Genomic DNA, 16421 nt, shown 5'->3' with positions numbered 1-16421 from the left:
CACAAGAGTGTCCAAAACATAAATAAAACTAATAGATGTTGGCTCTCTACGTGGCAAGAAATCATTAATTTCGAATTCATCCGTCACTGCCGAGGTACTGATTTTGTACTTACCAGGCAAAAAGGAGAGTACAGAAGCTACCATGATGGAGGAAAACTGGACACCTGACTACGACCAGTCCTAAATCTTCTCGAAAAAGGGGAGATTTCTTCCACTGCAAAAAAACTTCCCGCTCAATTCGAAAGGGGTACAAGCTAAACTTTGCCTGTGGGACCCCTTTCACCTCTGTCAGGAAAAATGTAAGAAAGGAAATGAAAGGAAAGAGACGGGTCTAATATCTGTATGTGGGAAAGGATCCACGAACACTGGAAGACGCTGCAAAATGAACCCATGCTTTTTGGAAATGGGTGCATGGGCTTTAATACACCACCAAGTATATTAAGATTCAAAAAAATTGGACGCAAGGGAACAGAACCCTTGACGGAAAGAGGATGTAAACTGGTAACCTCGATGAGATCCGCCTCTTCACGCAGAATCTGCAGGCATTGTTCGTAAACATTCCTAGCTACCCTGATGGGTATTACAATTATGATCTAGAAGCTCTCCTTGGTGAAGTTTAAACTATCCTTAGAGCGCTTGGGTTCGTATCCCCCCATGAGCTCCCCTTCATTTTTCAGCGTCGTAGCCATGAACCCATTATCGACCTCAGAGAAGGATTTTGGTCCGTATAGAGGCGTCCCTGCTCCCTTCCCAGTCAGCTAGTTTACTGCTTCATTGCCTTCCAACCCAACATGGCCTGGAGCTCAGAGAAACCATACTTTATTGTGCGAGCCGAGCGTGTTCAGTCTGTCAATGCACCCCCGTATCAGTTTAGATTTCACATGGTTTGACCTAAGTGCCTTGATGGCCTCTTGGCTGGAGGTCAGAATAGCAATGTTCTGCCTACTATATTTCCTTTGGAGAGATATGAAGAGACGTCTGTCCATGGATTATATCTCCGCCTGGAATATACCAATGTTCTTACCCATTAGTTTAAAGTACGTTTTGCTTGAACCAGTGACTCGGCGCCCGCTTCCTCTGCTGTCGAAATGAAACCCCGTTGTTATACTATCTCTTGGCATCAAGAATTCGAAATACCGCATAGAAAAACTATTAATCTTATTTTGATTAGGCAACTCCCCGTCTCACTGATACTTCCGGACATTTTGAAGATCAACCTCCTTGCCTGAATCTGTAAGTGAAGATGGGGAGAAGTTGATCCCAGATGGACCTCTATAGCTGCCGCTGGGTATATTTTTATTGCCCCACTGATACTCAAGCAAGACAGTCTTTTCAGTTTGTATAATTTGTGCTGAGTTCAGTTCTATCTGCCCAAATTACCGCTCCATAGGTTATCATTGGCCTCACTATTGGAGTATATGTTCACCGTAACATTTTCGGGGTACATTCCATGTCTCCAACATGTAACTTCCAGACTAATTTTTGGTCCAGTGTAATTCTTAAATATTTGTTACTCTGTTATCCATTTCACCTCCATGCGTCCTCAGGTGATGAAACTTGCGCTTTCTAGTGAATGATATTATAGTGGCTTTCGCTGGATTCATCCGCAGCTTCGCTTTTCTGCACCAGGTACTGGCAATTATTAGTTCAGTTTGGATTCTATCACGTAGGCTGCCTTTATATATGCCCCTACAGTGTCTAGTATTTGTTAGCTTTCTGAGGAGTTTATCCACCGCCATACTCCTTATTAATGGTGACAATACCCCTTCTTGTAAACAATCTTAAGTAGTGTTCATGACCATAGAAATTATACCTGTCGGCACTTCTATTTGCCTGCTCTCTAACATTCTGCACATCCAGGAAGCCAGGGTGGTCCCCCTCCCATTTTTTGGTACACACTCCAAACTCTATGGTGCTCTTTAACACCTGGAGTAGTGCCGGGAAAATTCCATCTACTCCGGGTGATTTCATTGCTTGTCCAACGATAATAAAGGAGTATAGAGCACCTAGAGCGAGTTTTAGAAAATTATTTTCTTGTTCTGAACTTCATACCGAAACCTAGGAAAGGTGAAAAGAAGGAACTTCAGACAAATCAGTTTAATATCATTCTTGTTAAAATTGCTTGAGGGTCACATTCGCGAAAATGCGCTAAAATCGCAACCGCTAAATAAAAAGGAGGCGTTCTGTCACCACTTTTGTGGAGTATGTTGATTGGCTCATCGCTCCGTAAAGGACAAAATCTGATGCTGTTGATCCTGACCTTTGAATGATGTGTTGAAATATATGTACAACGAGTCGTAAATTTTATTGATAGTTGGTGCCCCAGGCGCGGGCTTTCACTAAATCCAAATGAAACTACAATAGTTTATTTACAAGATAAGGGGAATAACCCTTCAAGTTTCCGAGGAAGTGAAATATGTGGGAGTTATTTTCAATAACGATAAACATGTAGAGGTATCATAAAATCTGGTATTATTAGGGAGCGCACCCGAAACCTAACCTTCAGCAGTCTAAATATTCTGAGGCTGCTGAGAGACACCTATGCTTATATAAAGTTCATGATGAATTAGCCGGTGGAGAACGGACAGTGCTGAGGGTGTGGGGTAATCATCCTGAGTACCTGGAGTCGATTAACTATCCGAAAAACCTATAAAGCTGGCGAAATTGACAGTAAGGTGCGCCCGCAAATATAGAAGCTCCACCGAAGTGTTCCTTCACACGATCTAAAGGTGGATATTAAGACAAAACAACGTTACGATACGTCGGGCAATAAGGTTGATGCCCGATGCTCCTTGATTGTGTCCGGATGGCTCAGTGGTAAGAGTGTTAGACTGTGGTACGGAAGTTCGCGCTGTGTGTCAAATCAGGGTAATAGCCTCGGGCGAGCGAAATGCTTACAAAATTACCTCCTACCTCTAGTTCAGACATGATGATGATTTTTTGTGAAACATTCACAAAATCTTTTTAAACTTAAATTTAGTTGTTGATTTTTCGCATGTATGTGCTGTTTCCAGGTGTGTCTTGTATCCAGGTGTATCCCCAGGTATTTAGTTTCTTCCGATTGGGGTATAGTAATATTGATCTTCACTAGAACCTGCCGCGTAAATAAAGTACAGTACACGACCGGGTGCAATCCCCTGAGGAACTACTGTTCTGGTCTTACTGAGAATATCCATGTATTTCACCTGGGATCTCCAAACATTAACGGACATTGATCGATGATGGAAATAACAAGGGAGTGGCAGTTTCATTTTATTAATATGAACTGCGTGCCAAACCTTGCTTGCGCGACATCTAGGAATAGTGAAGTGCAATATCTTCTTCATTCGAGAGCATGGTTTATCTCTAACACAATCCGACGGACTTGGTCGGTATTCTAGACCACGGTCTAATCGCCAGGTTTCCGGCTCGCAGTCTTTAATTAACGAATTTAACTTAGCGTTTTGAAATTCTGAGCCGAGACGTCTGAGCATGATCAGAGGCACTTTGCTTACGTACGGTGCCACCTTGCTGATTGCCAACGTTGGAGTCACCACGAAGATTCCAAGATTTCCACCAATGCGACCGCAGCAAGGCAAATCCAAAGGAGATGCGGGATTCTAATCTTGGCAAATTATCCAGGAAATTATTTGCCAGAATCAATGCCTAGGCCTTTGAAACTTTGATAGTCGTCGCGATGATTATTAGATCAAAATGAAATTTTTATAAGCTTTAACTCATTTTCATGACATAAATTTACACTTGAAATATATTAACTCAATTTCCCTAAAAATGGCGAACAATTCGCGTTAACGATACTGCTCAACTCCGGCATTCACCCAACAGCGGTACTGCTGTTTCCCAGCTTCCGCTTGCCCAATATTTCGCCTTAATCAGAAACAACCGCTTGTAGTGTTTTCGAAATATGCAACATGATTAAATGTATGTCTAACCGTTGATAATGATAATCGTTTTCGTCCGGCATTAGGGACGATGAACCATCTCATCTTTGGCGCCAGTCCCATAGAAGTATGAGCCAGCCTCGGAAATATGTCCGATTTACCGATATAATACCCTATAGTTCTGTTTACGAAATGTAACAGCCCTGACAAGTTCTAACCTTTAGTTAGTTGCAAAGACAGGTCAAATTATACTATTATTGGATTGGCTATCCCCCACAATTGAACGAAATTATGTGTGAAAGAAAGTTAAAGTGAAAGTAAACTATGAAATAAAAAAAGGCATCTCGAGGAGGTGGTTGTATTTTCCATAATATTCATCATCATCAACGGCGCAACAATCGGTATCCGGCCTAGGCCTACCTTAATAAGGAACTCCAGACATCCCGGTTTTGCGCCGAGGTCCACCAATTCGATATCCCTAAAAGCTGTCTGTCATAGGTATTTCAAAGGATCCTTAGATGTCCTGGGACGCATAGTCTACCTCAAACCATGCAGAATTACCCATTTTGCACTCCCTACCACCAAGCAAATTACCCTCGAAATACCGGTACCTACACATCTAAATAAAATACGAGGAAATAGCGAAATATGTAGTATTTTTGTTTGGTCAACTTTCATGAGTTTATTGCAGAATACATTTATTTGCCTGAGAGTAGATAAATATGCACAGATTAGAATAACAAATAAAGCTACATTTTCCATCCATTCTATCTATGTTTTATAATCGCGAAGGCTGCATACACTTGCCAGAAAAAATATTCGTGCAAACTAAAAAGAAAACAACATAAAATAGTTATCGTTCCGATGCTTGTAGTTCTTCTAAATAAAAATAAAACTAGGTAGCTTGCTCCTACTACAATATATTTTAATAGTCAGTAAATACGTATTTCGAGAGCTACTTACTCTCTTCCTCAGTACTTAAGCTAGACGATCATGGCATAGCTCCTAAATTCCATCGATATACAGGCTACGGAATCGTTCATCCTAAAAGAGGGCCAGAAATTCGATGGCCGACTTCCCTCTTGAACGCAGCCAGTTTGCAATTTTTTTTATAAGAACCGATAACAGTAGGTTTAATTTTTTGGCTGACTAAGAAACCTACTCCGGGCACATGATTTCCTGGATGGCCGCTATAATATATGATGTAGTGGTTCTTCTCCAGGAAGCTGGTCCCTGTCCTACGCATCTCTTGCAATGCTGTTACATCAGCTTTATATTGGGACACGGTATCGGCTAGCTGCTGAACAGCATCCGGTCTGTACAGGGAGCGCGCGTTCCATGAGAAATTGCGCAAATTCGTCGCTCCGTAACAAGACGGGTCGGTTGTAGTTCCCATAATATTGTCGCCTACAGGTATTGTGTCTAAACCTCTCATAGCTTCCCTGGAAGTTTTGAGGCTCACACACAGTCAGGTTCAATCCATGCAGAAGTACACCATTCTGGATTATCCTATTAACCTACCGCTAGCCGCAACCACTAGAGCCCCTTTAACACACACGGATGCATTAGATTAATAAGATTTTCATATCCTTTCTTAAGTATTAATTTTGGCACTCCCTCTATGGCTTATTGATTATTATTTGTTAAATTAAGATTAGCAACTATCTCCGTTATGGCACACCGCAAATTCTGTATGGGACTGAGCAGGGCATTCCATAATTTTGGGCAATTTAGAACTTTGATCGATTCTAACTTTTCGCTTAGTTTAGTTTAGTATACTGGGCGAGCTCCGAGCACTCATGCCATTGTTAGGCCCATTGAACTATCTGTTCGCAGGTTTTTGCGAATCTGAGAACATTCTCCAGAGGCAGAGAGTGTGCAGATTCTTCATTGAAGAAAACTTTACCAAGGTGTCTTGGTCTGAGGTTTGAGGAGGCCGAGGAGCTGCGTATAAAGTAAAGGGCCGTCTCCTCCTCCTGCTCCTCACATAAACTACACATAGCTGAAACCACCACCCGAATCTTTTGTGTATGGTAGTTTAAGGAGTAGTGTCCCATTAAAAATCCTACTAGGGTTTTCATGTCCCACTTCTTTGGCCGGCTGCCAAAAGTTGGTTCTGGCCCCGCCATTATGGATAAGGAGCCTCGGCGAGCCAGTCTATCTGTCTCCTCATTACCAGTGATGTTTGAGTGCCCCGGCATCCACATCAGGAATGTTTCGTTCAGTCGACCAAGTTTCAGCAGCACCCCATGATAATTTCACACCAACTGGTTTTATATATCGTTGCAGTTTAGTGCTGATAATGCTACGCGACTGTCGTAACAGATTCGAATGGTGCGGCCCCTCCATTTTTGTCGCAGATATTCTTCTGCTGCCAATGAAATGGCATATACCTCCGCCGAGAATATGGTCGACATTTTTACGAGGGGTCGGGGCAGTTCCATAATCGGATTCCCCGAGAGCACCCCTGCGCCCGATCCGCCTTCCATGACTTACCCGTTGGTGTAGATTATTAAGTCAATAATCTGAAAAGACTCATGGCCATTTATCGACCATTCTTCTCTTTCGGTGATTACGTTAGTGTATGTCTTTTTCAAAACGAAAAAAGGCGAATCTGCAAACCATATGATCGGCCGGCGTCAGAGCTACCGGATGTTTGTCAAGGAATTTCCAGTTAGACGCATGACCGTATGATTGGCCGCCTTTCCACGCTCCAAGGGTATCGAGTCAATATGCGTCGTTGGCCGCTTTCCGTTTCACCTCCAAGTGAATGGGGGGTAGATTTAGAATAGCTTGAAGTGCCGCAGTCGGCGTAGTACTCATTGCTCCAGTAATACTGAGGCAACCGAGCCTCGGAATCTGCGTTAGCGGCTTCCTGCTGTTAGCAAAGTTCATCAAAATGGGTTTTATTATAGATTTATACATCCAATGTATCCGTTTTGGTGAAAGTTTTGAGAAGATCTTGAGTTTTCCGTAAGTCCTCCATGTAACTCGCTTCGAGAGAACCTTAGGTTTTCCGTAAGTCTTCAATACAATTCGCTCGAGGAAATCTTGAGCCTTCCGCAAGATTTCAATACAACTCGCTCGAGGAAATCTGAGCTTTCCGCAAGACTTAAATGCAACTCGCTTCGTCAAATCTTTTCTTCTGATGTACAGCTTGGTAGCGATGAAAATGGTTTCGATCGGGCCACACTTCTAGATTTCGCCAATCCTTTAATAAAATCTACAGACTTGTTGCTTTTGAGGTAAAATCACAGAAAGAAAACAATCATAAAACTTTATTTGAGTTTAGAATGTAAATAAGTTTATTATATAAGAGGAGCTAAAACTTTTCGTAAATTCTCTTTCTTGAAAACTGACATCATACTAAATTCATTTTTCAAATTCAATTCAATTATTCATTTCGACCTCATCCAGGCCTACTCCGCCACGGAGAACACCGGTGATGGCAAATGTCAATCGAATTAACAACATTCGAAATAAATTTCGAAATAAATTTCGAATGTTGTTAACCTTTAACCCCGCTGTGCCACAAAAGTCCCCAGGTCTACCTACCTATCGCAGCACCAGAGTAATCTGCAGGATTTCTGATATTGTCCCTGGACGTGATGTTTCCACGTTAACTTGGAGTCGAAATATGCTTCTAAATACTTGACTGTTTGTGCCAGCTGGATTTCCGCCCCTGCTAAGGCGGGTAGCGTATGGCTGCCCAACCTGATGTTCCTAGTAAACATAAGTAGTCCAGTCTTCCTAGCGTTCACCGTGAGTCCATTGCGGAGGCACCAACTGTGAATTTCATGCAGATTTGCATTTAAGCGGTCACATACTGTGTCCGCAAACTTGCCGGTAATTATTACGACTAGATCGTCCGCAAATGCTTGTGCGGAGACTTTTTGTCTTCCAGGAGCCATAGGAGGGTATCCATTACCAGGAGTCATAACAGAGGAGAGAGGACACCTCCTATGTGGGTAGCCCCTAAGACATGCTGCTTCAATAGACTTCGGGCCGACCAATATGTGAATTTTTCTCCACTCTAGCATATGAAGGATCCAACTGATTATTGCGGTTCGATTCCATGCTGTCTTGCCCCATTACAAATTGCCGCCAATGAGGCATAATTGAAGGCACCTTCGATGTCCATGAATGCGCCTAAAGCGTATTCTTTTCAAGACATCGCCTTTTCAATTTTTGCCGTGAGTTCATGGAGTGCTGTCTCCTTGGATTTGCCTTTCTGGAGTGGCCACTTAGGAATGGGTATAGATCGTCATCTACTAATTTTTCTAGTCCTTTTAGTAGAAAGGACGTTACACTGATCGGTCTGAAGCTTTTTGCGTCCGTGTCGGTGGCTTCCCCTGGTTTGAGAATAAATATCACCTTCACATCACGCCAGTTAATTGGAATATAAGCGTGTGTTAGGCAAGCGCGGTATATATTCCGAATATGTAGACCCAGGGCATCCACTTTCTCTATTACTAGTGCAGGAATGATGCCATCCGGACCTGTAGACTTGTATCTATGGAATGAGTTAAATAACCATCGCTCCAGTGATAGTACTTTGCATGCCAGATTCCAGTCTCTTGGTTGAGGGGTGTATGCATCTGTTAGCCCCGAGATGAGATTTTGGATGCTGCCTGGAAAGTGCACTGCAATGGTTTGCCGTTTCTTCATCGCTTTACAACTTTAATACTTTTGGTTTACGTTTTTTTTATTGACATTTCTTGCTAACTGAAAGATAATAGAAAATTTTCATTCTGAGTGCTTATCAGATAATTTAGATTAAATTTTAATTGCTTTGAAATCAGGCCAAATTTTTATCTAAGAAATCTCTCAGAGTTGACATCCATAATTAATTGTTTAGGCTCAGTTGATTGAATTTTAATTGTTTCATTCTTCTGAGATTTTGTGCGGATCATTTGATTATAATACTGATTTTCCTCTGACAGTGACGCAATGTTGTACTACTGATCTCGTAAAAGATTTGCATTATCTAATTCATGAAGGTCAGTTATTAATGGCCTAAACACGTTATTTATTCGGCGTTTGTTTGTAACCACGTTGGGAAGCTGTTTCGACGGTTGATCTGGTAAATGACAAGATTGTCAATGATTTTGCTTATGACTGCTGGAATGATTTGAACGATTTTGTTTTTTACCTTCATTGTTTTCTTCCTTTGGTTGGTCCTGGCTTTTAAGTTCCAGATCCATGAAGAAACAATGATCCATATGAGAACACAGCGGGTGTGAGGAGTTCAAAGGGCAGTTCCCCATACTTGCAAAAGGGGATGACTTTGTTCTTGTAATATAACCGTGTCGTTTGATACCAAATGAAAGGTCACAATTGGTCATTTCATAGGCAGATTTTATTTTCGACGTAAAGAGGGTCAAAATCGACAAACTTAGACAGGACTTATTTTCCTTTTCTACAATTTTTTTTCCACCAAATATAGCCACGTGGGGTGAAAGGCCCCAATGAGTTTCGTCGAAATCCGGCTATTAGTGTCAAAGTTATATTATCTTATGAATTTTGTGGGAATTAACTGCATCCTAAGCCATTCAAATCAGATGCTGACGTCATAATTAACAAGAATAATCGATATTCGCACTGAGCTGGATTCGAAGCTTGAATCGGTTGAATCTTCTGCGGTATCTCTTCTCTTGTGACTTGATTTGAATTTGAATATTAGTGACACAAAATTCTAACGCAGTCGTATATTATCTATTAAGATTGGAGTTAAAGCTTAAAAAATGTTAACTCACATTGAAATGATCCTCACAATTTAAAGCTTTGGAGTCAGCTGAAACTGAATTCCGCCGGGCGATGGCGATCCCGTTCGTCCAAAAATTTCCTTTCGGAACAGTCAAAAAAGCTTTCTGCAGAGTTTTTGTGGAGTTATTTTTGCAACAAGGTACGAAACAATATTTCACCATCCTCTTTGGTATTTCACGCGGGAAATTAATTTTGACAGTTTTATATTTTTATGAGTAACGGCCAGTTGCCGGATTAGCCAAGTTTCTTGGCTCGAGTTATGACGTCACACAACATGGCGCAAGCTTTCAAGTGTGTTTGAATTTAGTTGAAATTCAAATGTTGATAGTTTCAACAACACAGCTTATTTTCAAAAACGGTTTTCGAGAGTTTTGTTAGATTGCACTATAGACGTGATTTCCGTCATTAGTGAAAATAAGGCGGGGAGTCTATTGGCAAAACGAGGTAAATATTTTGGTGGCAAACATGATTTGCTTGTTGCTTTTGTCTATTTCGTTGTTGCCCTTTGTGGGCGTTATGCTTAAGTGCACAAAACTGTTTGCTTGTTCGAAGTTGGAATCGTTAAGTGTTACGTTCTGTCTGATTGCGTCTTTCTTCGGGCTTGTGTCATGATTTAGGTTTTCTCGCCTTTTATCTTTGATGGATGATATTTCTGCCTACCATTAACATGAATCTAGGTAGGGCGCGTAGCATTTTACCGCTTTGCCTGAACGTTTTCTAATTTTTTTACAAAGCTATTTGTAACGTTATCCGCTTTGTTGGTCAAGTGGTCTATCTGTTTCGTCCATACTTGGATTTAGGTATTTGCCCCAAATTCAGGCGCAACTTTCTCTTCAGTGATCCAGCTACGGCGAGCGCCAGCTTATTGACCTTGCGTTAGTCCTCTGCATTTTAGAAATTTTTATTTCTCCAGCGGTCCTTTCCCGTCTTTAAACTGCCCATCTATCAAACAGTATACAGCCGTTGAAAAGTTCCTAGGCTTTCAGATATGTAGGTGTGTGTCTTGGAAGTAATCATGCATGCTATCCATCTGAGGCAGGGTCTGCCACGTCTTTTTTTTCTACTATAGATATTGCCTTTATCGACTTCCCAGGCTGTAACATCCTCACCCTTACGAACTAAGTAACCTACCCACTGCAACTTGTCGGTATCGCTCATAGATTTCATCGTTATATAGGCTACGGAATCGTCCACCCAGAGTGAGCAATTTTTCTTGCTAAGAACCTGAGTCTCCGAAGAATACATGAGGATTGGCGAGATAAATATCCTGTACAGTAAGAGCTTTCGTTGTGTGACCCAATGTCACGGCAGTCTAGTGGTGTTACTTCAGAGAAGCTTCGAAATGAAAATGACTACAGGGGCAGATAGCTCGGAAGCTGTAGTCTGCTCTCCCGAAGGAGCTCTAGAGCTGTACCTCTAGCCTGCACAAAAAGTAAGAACGGACAGCCCATAAGCCTTTTTCCGTATTCACAAAAGTGTTCAAAAACTGTGCTTCTGTCCTACATGTTGGATATTGGCTCGCCTATCAGCCTACCTGCTTGAGGATCAATACAAGCTCTTATAATTTCCACTCTGCGGGGAAAGATTCTTCTTGTTGGTATCTGTGAACATCTGTGCGAACATGCTTGGTGACATTCTCATTGCCAGTTTCACCAAATGAAAGGCCATTAAAGGAGTAAGAAAATGATATAAAATCATTGAAAACCAAAGCGAAAGTTATTCAAATTAATTTTTAAGAAGTTAAAGTTTGAAAAATTCAAGAAACTGACCTCGAATTGAAATTCGAACAGTTAGAAATAGCACTATTGTTCTCTCAGAAAATGCCGGAAATCCTATAAAATTGCAGTTACTAATCGTCGACATTGACAATCCTCAACGTTGATGTTAAGAATCCTCAAAGGAAGTTTAAATATTTACTTGCTTTTGCAAAATTAGGATTTGAAGCTTAAAAATAGGAAGTCAGTCTGGACAGGTCTGTATGGCAACTCAAGACCTTATTGTAAATTACTTTAACGAACAATGGATATTAGGGGAAATTGAGAAAAATCCATAATAAATTGCTGTAAATTGCAGCATTCTTTATTTCTTTGGCCTTTGTCGGAGGAGTCGTCATTTGTCTGATCTGAATGCAGTTTTCTTCAGTCAATCTTTGCAAGTGAACTCTCGTCAGCGCGAATTACATGACCATACTATCGAAAGCGCATCTCTCGCAGTGGGATTTTTCCACGATCGGTGCAACCCTCTATCGCTCGTAGATATCTTCAGTTTGAAGGTGATCATGGCGTGTTACGCCACTAGTCCAGCGCATCGTTTTTGTCTCCATTACCGCAAGACCCCGTTGATTGTCTTTTATAGTCGGACGTCAGACAACACTCAGAACCATAGAGGACGACAGGGCGGACGACATTGCGCTAAATTTTAGATTCGAGACCTCCGTTGATACGTCGATCATAAAGCATACCAGTTGTGAGTGAGTGAAGCAATCTCATAACGCGGTTCTCCATTAAAAACGCTAATAGGGAAGAATAATTTAATTGGAAGTCGTCCGATAAAAGTCATTTATTAGAGAAAGAGAAGAACCATTCAAAGGGGCTAGAAATTGCAAAACTGTATAAAAACGAGGATTTTTCTTTCTGTAGTATATATAGTATTGTTTACTGCCGAACGTAAGTTCAACTTTCGCTCCGATGGCCCGTCATATGTTTGAAGAAAGCCAAATTAGAAATAACATAATAAAATAAATAACGACTAACAGATAAACATGGAGATTAGTCTTTGATGGGACCCCCAGTCTATGTCAACAGTGATCCTGCTGCTTTAATCTGGTCAGGGTCAGCCTAGTCAGTCTTATTAATTTCGTCCGGATACCGAATTCTCCCACGACCGTGTACAGTTTTACCTTGGCTATGGTATCATAGGCGGCCTTAAAGGCGATAAAAATATGGTGCCACTGATGTCTATATTCCAAAAGTTTTTCATCCTTTGCCGCACAGAGGAAATCTGATCTGTTGCTGATTTGTCTGAAGTGAAGCCCCTTTGGAATGGGTCAATGATATTCTGGGCTTAGGGGGCTATCTAACCTGACAAGATAGCGGAGAATATCTTATAGATGGTACTCAGCAACTTTATACCTCTATAATTGCTGCATTGCGTGATATATCCGTCATATGGGACAGATGATGCCCCCTTGCCAGTAATCAGACATTGATTCGCTGTACCATAACTTGAGCACAAGTTGATGAACCACTTGGTGTAATTGGTCGCCTCCATATTTAACCAATTCGGCAGTAATTCCATCGACGCCTGGCGGCTTATGATTTTTTAGCCGATGAATTGCACGCACTGTTTCTTCTATACTTGGTGGTGGCTGTTTTTTTCCGTCGTCTTCAGTTGGCGGGACCTCCAACTCGCCGATGTTCTGGTTGTTGAGCAGTTTATCAAAATACTCAACTCATCGCTTCAATATCCCCATTCTGTCAGAAATCAGATTTCCCGCTTTGTCTCGGCAGGATGAACATCGAGGTATGTAACACTTTATCCTGTTGACTTGTTGATAAAACTCCCGCGTCTGGTGCGGTTGCTCCCTGTACTTTTCGCATTCACAGACCTTCTGGTTCTCCCAGGCTTCCTTTTTCCGTCTGTGAAGTCGCTTCTCCGCTCGCCGGAGTTCGTGATAAGTCTTCGGGCATGCCCGCGTCCTTTGAGAATGCAACATTACTCAGTATGCAGCATTTTTCCGTTCCGTTGCTAGCTTATATTTATCGTCAAACTAGCCGTTCCGACCTTTCTTGCGGCTGGGGACAAGTTTGTTTGTAGTCGTATAATAACGTATATGATAACGTTCTTCAGGTGATTGTGAAGATCATTTCTTCATGTTTTATCTTGCGGCAGCCATTTCCCTCTTATAGGTGTTGCGGAGGGCTGTGTTGTGGATGGCTTCAGTGTTAACTCTCTGGGTGGTGTTGTCATTCGAGCTCGGAGCACCATGCCAACGAGATAATGATCCGAGTCCTATATTGGCCCCTTATATATTCTGACATTCATCAAAGCTGAGAGGTGGTGGGGTTCGGTCAATACGTGGTCAATTTGGTTGAAAGTGTTCCCGTCTGGAGAGGCCCATGTATGTTTGTGGACCGCTTTCCGTGCATACCAGGTACTTCCAACAATCATTTTGTGTGATAGTCCTAACTGAATAATCGGCAGTCCGTTATCATTTGTATTTTTATGTAAGCTATGGAAGCGAACGTATTGCCTGAATACGGGAACTAGGGACGGAGCCCTAGTTAACTTTTGAAATCCCCAAGTATTATTTTGATATCACACTTAGAACAGGCTTTGAGGGTTTGTTCTACTGCCTCGTAGAAGATATCCTTCTCTGACTCTGCAGTCTCCTCTGTAGGGGCGTGAACGTGAATGAGGTTTATATTTCTAAATTTCCCTCGCAAGTACAGTAACAGCAGGTCTCAGTTTTTGGCTGACTAGGAAACCTAATCCATGGTTTACTGCATGGCCACTATAATATATGGTGTAGTGGCTCTTCTACAGTAAACCGGTCCCTGTTCAACGAATCTCCTGCAACGCTGTTATATCAGCCCCATATTGGGACAGGGTATCGGCTAGCATCTTTGTACAGGGAGCGCACATTCCATGAGAAAAGGCGCAAATCGTTATTCCGTTTTCGCTGGTTTCGTAAAGTTCGTCGTTGTGTTGTCAATCCAGTCCGAAGTTCCTTTTGTGGCGTCGTAACAAGTTGTTTTCCGTGTAGGGTTGGCAGCACTACCCAACCCCCAACCTGGAGGTCCAGTTGGTACAATTTGCCACCTATTAATTTGGATGGATGGATGGATTAATGGATTAATTTTTTTCATCAACTTGTGGACTTCCTTTTTTCCTCCTCCTCCTTAACCCCGCAAAGCTCCTTTATTAGGGACATCCTCAAAATAATGGCTTGGGGATGTCAAGGAAGGGAGGGGACCTCAGAGGCCGGGCATCTCTGAGCATCTGAGGCAGAAGAAGCAAGGATTGAGGCGGTGATCCGTCGTGGATCCTCCCCCTCGATCGCAGCACTTGGGTTCGGAGATTTACAGATCCACGCGCGCGATCGAACATTCTTCCTAGCACAGAGGCGTGTCGATGGAACGCTTTAATGGAGCTTCAATATTTGCGAGCAGAACTTCACGGTCAATTTACCCAATTTCTTTTAGGTTTTGGGATAGCTTTTCTCTCTAGGTCGTCACCGGTCACGCAGGATGGTCGCTTGAACATCATAATGTTAACGGTTTGATACATACATGAATAGAGCATTGTAAATAAAAGTTATCTGTTGGTTGCATTTCGTTACACTATTACCATAATGGCCTCATATAGAAAAATATCTTAGTGTCCGAGTTTCACTTTAAACCACTGTATATTCAGTTTTTTGTTGCAAAAAATATTACAATTAGTGAGCACTCTTGAAATATGCTGGAAATTTGGAGGAATGTCTGTTATATATGATATTGTAAAAGAAAACCGTAAAATTAAGTGAATATCGCATTTATGGTAACATGACAACTTTATATTCTTGCATGGACGACATTTTTCCTGGCAAGGTTATTCGTTGGATATTGCTGAACTTTGATCATTGTGGTTAACGCTAGTCACTTGCCTAGACTATTCCCGATGCAGTTTTCTGCAGAACGAAATTATTGAGGTTTTCCTATGTGACGGTCTCCAGGAGTCGATTATTTGTTCTCTATCTATTTCGAAAGTATACTGCAGAAATTTCAAAGCAAAATTCAAAATATTTAGCAAATTACAGGAAATAGAAGAGCACATGCCATACTGGCGTGCCTACAAGGCGACCAGTGGGAGACACAACTAAAATTCTGTTAAACTAATGGAGCTGAAATTTTTACATATTATACATACCAGTAGTTCTCATCCGAACCACGATTATGTATTTCTTACTAATTTCTTGTTTTTATTCTGGATTGGATCTATTAAAAATAGGCGCGATTTTTGCAGAGTTTATTTTACAACTCCGCCATTTTAATATAATATTCAGTAAGACAAAATTATAATCGTGGTTCGGATGATAGAGACAAGCATACAGAATAAGATAATGTTTGAAATTTTAGTATCAGATTACTACAAGTGGAAATGTGCTTCTCACCAGTAACCTACCATTTTATGTATTATCAAATTCATTAATAAAAAAAACCACTAATAACATATAAGAAAATTGAAAAGCTTGCATTTATTTTTATTTCCAAAGGAAATTCTAAAAAAGGTTGAAATATTAAACGTCACGTAAGAAAAGTGAATGCGTAGTGAAAAACTTTTTTCTATAAAACTTTGTTTATTATTGTATCTTCTATTTTTACACAATAAATAATCAAATCTTAGAGACGCATATAAATCTCCAGGCCCAGATGTCATAATGTCAGTCATGCTGCAGAAGCAGCAGGAAAGGGTTGTGCCGTGGCTTCTTGAGATTTACCGGAGCTGCATCTCTTTAGGATACGGACCACAGTCTTGGATACGCGTACGAGTGGTTTTGATACCGAAGGCTGCAGGCCTGACCTCTTTCGTGCTGAAGACTCTAGAGCGCGTCTCGGACATCCACTTAAGGTCGATTGTGGAGAGAACGCCTTTCTCTAAGTCTCAGCATGCCTACCTCAAAGAAAAATCCACAGAAACCACCCTCCACGAGGTAATTGGCACGGCTAAGCGGTCGCTGCAGTACAAGCAGTATACCCTAGCTGCCTTCTTGCAAGAGAACCTTTGCAAAGA

This window comes from Hermetia illucens, chromosome 2, assembly GCF_905115235.1.
Source record: "Hermetia illucens chromosome 2, iHerIll2.2.curated.20191125, whole genome shotgun sequence".
In the NCBI taxonomy this organism is placed as follows: domain Eukaryota; kingdom Metazoa; phylum Arthropoda; class Insecta; order Diptera; family Stratiomyidae; genus Hermetia; species Hermetia illucens.
The sequence above is the reverse complement of the archived record's forward strand: the minus strand, read 5'-3'. Positions refer to the sequence as shown.